The sequence below is a fragment of the Etheostoma spectabile genome, chromosome 18 (assembly GCF_008692095.1).
Source record: "Etheostoma spectabile isolate EspeVRDwgs_2016 chromosome 18, UIUC_Espe_1.0, whole genome shotgun sequence".
In the NCBI taxonomy this organism is placed as follows: Eukaryota; Metazoa; Chordata; class Actinopteri; order Perciformes; family Percidae; genus Etheostoma; species Etheostoma spectabile.
The window spans coordinates 16,028,943-16,033,544 of NC_045750.1; the positions used below are offsets into that span (position 1 = coordinate 16,028,943).

At 41.3% G+C, this 4,602-nt stretch overlaps 1 protein-coding gene and 1 long non-coding RNA gene across 5 annotated transcripts in view; one reads left to right on the forward strand and one right to left on the reverse strand.

The window, feature by feature from the left end:
• Positions 1-4,602, reverse strand: part of dpf3 (double PHD fingers 3) — a 25,416-nt gene that overhangs the window by 18,423 nt on the left and 2,391 nt on the right. The gene's annotated exons all lie outside the window — the stretch shown is intronic.
• LOC116705809 (uncharacterized) overlaps positions 1-4,602 on the forward strand; it is a 6,149-nt gene that overhangs the window by 852 nt on the left and 695 nt on the right. The gene's annotated exons all lie outside the window — the stretch shown is intronic.

Consider the following 4,602-nt stretch of genomic DNA (forward strand, 5'->3'; position numbering starts at 1 on the left):
TTTGAATACTAAATTCAACATCCTTCATTACTGGGTTTGGCCTCAGAAACAGCGTTTATGATGTCACCCCACAAGTGTTCTATGGGACTGAGGTCCGGGGATCGAGCTGGCCTCTCCATAACATCAGTCTGGTTCATCTGGAACCAAGACTTTGTCGCTTAACTGGTGTGTTTTGGGTCATTTTCTTGTTGAAAGACCCATTTCAAAGGCATTTCCTCTGCAGCATAGGCAACGTGACCTCTTTAAGTATTTGATATATGGAAACGATCCATACCCTGTATATGATAAATAGGCCCAACACCACAGTATGAGATACATCACCATAACAGGATTTTGCACCACCATGCTTCCTGTCTTCACAGTGTACTGCTGCTTGACTTCAGTGCATGGGGGTCGTCGAAAAACCATCTGTGGCCCCTAGACCCAAAAAGACAATTTGCTCTCACAGTCCACATAATGTTGCGCCATTTCTTTGACTGGTCAAGTGTCCTTTGGCAATTTCAACCTTTCAGTACATGTCTTTTTTTCAGCAAGGGACTTTACGGGGGGCTTCTAGCTGATAGCTTTGCTCCACATAGCCTCTTCTTACCTAACAGTACTCACAGGTAACTTTAAGTCTTCTTTGATTTTCCTGGAGCTGATCATTGGTTGATCCTTTGCCATTTTGAATATTCTTTGATCCATTTGAATGGTAGTTGACCATTTTTCCCATGTTGTCAGGCTTTGGATGCCATTTCAAGGCATTTGAAATCATTTTGGCTGAGCAGCCTATACTTTCTGCACTTCTCTATATGTTTTCCCCTCTACAATCAACCTTTTAATCAAGAATGCTGTTCTCAGAGCAATGTCGCCTTAACCCTCCTGTTGTCATCGGGTAAATTTGACCTCTTTCCAAAAAATTTAGGTTTCTTTCAAACAAATTTTCCCAAAAAAGGAACGTGGAGGTTCCAAACAACAATCCTCACAAGTTAAATAAATAATTGAAACTTCTTTCATTGAATTTGGGTGATTTGTCAATTTTTAGCATTGGAGTAAAAAATTTGGTTAATGGACAAGTGTAAAAAAAGAGAAAAATGTCAATAAAGGGACAGATGTAAAAGAAAAGAAAAAGAAACTTTAAATATTTAGGGAAAAACCCATGAAAATTTCAAAGGCTCAGAGAAAGTCGACAAATGTTGAAAAGTGACAAAGTCATGGGGGGGGGGGGGGAGCCACAAAAGGGTAGAAAAAAGATTACCATAACCTTGATAAAATTTTTTTCATTTTAATTTCAGGTCGGCAGGAGCGAAGACAACACAAGGGTTAAATAGGACCATTTGACACCTGTTTCTTCACAGAATCAATCACCTCACTAATTGAACACAACACTGCTATTATTTTGAACATGTCGCTTTCAATTACAGATTTAATTACATTACATGTTATTACATGTCATGACTGTTGGGTGTGTTGGTTTTCTATGACTCTACAACACTTGTAGTAAATTACTTGCATGTAGAATATACCTTCTACCAAAAACATTCATTTTGAAAATCCCACTGATGTCTGATAATATAGACTGATGGGTTACAGGCACAACATTTCTCAGCATGCTAAGTTTTGAATGTTGTTTGCATGACTTCATTTAGCTCACGAGTCAGAAGTACAGTAATGGGAAACTAAATCTTCACATACAAGGCTCTTCAACAATCAGACACATTTGTCATAAAGGATATCGTTCAGGACGTATACGTACAGTGTCTCAAAGATAACGACTTTCAGTCACGTGGGTGTGATTGTGTGGGCACACAGAGGAGGTTGTATACCTCAGTGTGGTCCCTCTTCTCGCGTTATGTCCGAACCCAGTCGAAGTATCAGGTCCTCCGTCCGCGAGAGATGACGCCCGGTTTCCCTGGCTGCGTCACCACACGGGGGAATTTTGGTGCTGGCCAATACTCGCCGGAACCTCATGAGGCTATTTTGATAGGCGTCCTCTTCCCCCCCCATGGCTGGCATTGTAGACAGAGGCTGGGGTCATGAAGCCGACCAAAGGCCCGGGGGGACGAGAGGAGGAGAAATGAGGAGGAGCCAGGCGGCAGTGTAATTAGGATAAGGAATGCCCTGAGGAAAATTTAGGGTGTTGGTATCATGTCGCTTCGGGGTATCAAATGCTATCTTAATACGTGTTTTCCCTATCCATTACACCTGCTCTATATCCAGTCTGGTTCATCTGGAACCAAGACTTTGCTCGCTTAACTGGTGTGTTTTGGGTCATTTTCTTGTTGAAAGACCCATTTCAAAGGCATTTCCTCTGCAGCATAAGGCAACGTGACCTCTTTAAGTATTTTGATATATGGAAACGGATCCATGATCCCTGTTATATGATAAATAGGCCCAACACCACAGTATGAGATACATCACCATAACAGGATTTTTGCACCACCATGCTATCCTGTCTTCACAGTGTACTGCTGCTTGACTTCAGTGCATGGGGGTCGTCGGAAAAACCATCTGTGGCCCCTAGACCCAAAAAGAACAATTTTGCTCTCACCAGTCCACATAATGTTGCGCCATTTCTCCTTTGACTGGTCAATGTGTCCTTTGGCAAATTTCAACCTCTTCAGTACATGTCTTTTTTTCAGCAATGGGACTTTACGGGGGGGCTTCTAGCTGATAGCTTTGCTCCACATAGCCTTCTTCTTATCCTAACAGTACTCACAGGTAACTTTAAGTCTTCTTTGATTTTCCTGGAGCTGATCATTGGTTGATCCTTTGCCATTTTGAATATTCTTTGATCCATTTGAATGGTAGTTGACCATTTTTCCCATGTTGTTCAGGCTTTGGATGCCATTTCAAGGCATTTGAAATCATTTTGGCTGAGCAGCCTATACTTTTCTGCACTTCTCTATATGTTTTCCCCTCTACAATCAACCTTTTAATCAAAGAATGCTGTTCCTCAGAGCAATGTCTGCCTTAACCCTCCTGTTGTCATCGGGTCAAATTTGACCTCTTTCCAAAAAAATTTAGGTTTCTTTCAAACAAATTTTCCCAAAAAAGGAACGTGGATGGTTCCAAACAACAATCCTCACAAGTTAAATAAATAATTGAAACTTCTTTCATTGAATTTGGGTGATTTGTCAATTTTCTAGCATTTGGAGTAAAAAATTTTGGTAAAGTGACAAGTGTAAAAAAAGAGAAAAATGTCAATAAAGGGACAGATGTAAAAGAAAAGAAAAAGAAACTTTAAATATTTAGGGAAAAACCCATGAAAATTTCAAAAGGCTCAGAGAAAGTCGACAAATGTTGAAAAAGTGACAAAGTCATGGGGGGGGGGGAGCCACAAAAGGGTAGAAAAAAGATTACCATAACCTTGATAAAATGTTTTTCATTTTAAATTTCCAGGTCGGCAGGAAGACAACACAAGGGTTAAATATGGACCATATTTGACACCTGTTTCTTCACAGAATCAATCACCTCACTAATTGAACACAACACTGCTATTATTTTGAACATGTCGCTTTCAATTACAGATTTAATTACATTACATGTTATTACATGTCATGACTGTTGGGTGTGTTGGTTTTCTATGACTCTACAACACTTAGTAGTAAATTACTTGCCATGTAGAAATATCACTTCTACCAAAAACATTCATTTTGAAAAATCCCACTGATGTCTTGATAATATAGACTGTATGGGTTAACAGGCACAACATTTCTCAGCATGAACTGTTTGAATGTTGTTTGCATGACTTCATTTAGCTCACTGAGTCAGAAGTACAGTAATGGGAAACTAAATCTTCACAATACAAGGCTCTTCAACAATCAGACACATCTTTGTCATAAAGGATATCTGTTCAGGACGTATACGTACAGTGTCTCAAAGATAGAGAGGGGAAAGGAAGCCCACTTTTGGCTATGAATAGGTAAGAGGCCCCAGGGGAATTTTGGGGCAGTGTAACAGCATGTAGGCACTGATAGGCGTCTTTCGTGGCACTTTGTAGACAGAGCGCTGGGGTGAAGCAGAAAAGGAGGGGGGACGAAGAGGAGGAGAATGAGGAGGAGCCAAGGAGGCAGGATGGGAAGGAAGAGGAGGGGTTGGCTATGTCCCGGGGCACACGTGTTCCCTTTCAAACCCTGTCATACTCATTTTCTCTCAAACACACGGATGTATGTACGCACGAGCGTGCTCACACAAACACATGCTTGTCCGTGCACAAACAGACACACAAAGGGATGGAAAGAGAAAGGTGCAGAGTGCGGTCGGAGTGGGGGAGAGAAGGGGGGAAAGGGTGTTGCAAAGGGGAAACCCTGATTCGGATGCCCTTTCAGAAGCTATTTTCTACGTGGAGATTAATAACATACACACATGTAAACAAAACACATAAAGAGATGCTTATGTCCCGGTTGTATGTGCAAAAAAAAGAAAACAAAAGGGGAAAAAGATTGATCACTGCATGGTGCTTTTGATAGAAAAAGTTCCAGGACATTTAATTCCCCATGCCTGGAAACCATTCCCGGACATTCCCATTCCCCAGGCTCGGGTAGACAAAGGCCAGATTTTGCCCCTGTGCTGTACAAATTTATGCAGTAAATGCAGCCTGCAGCCAGACAGACAAGCCCC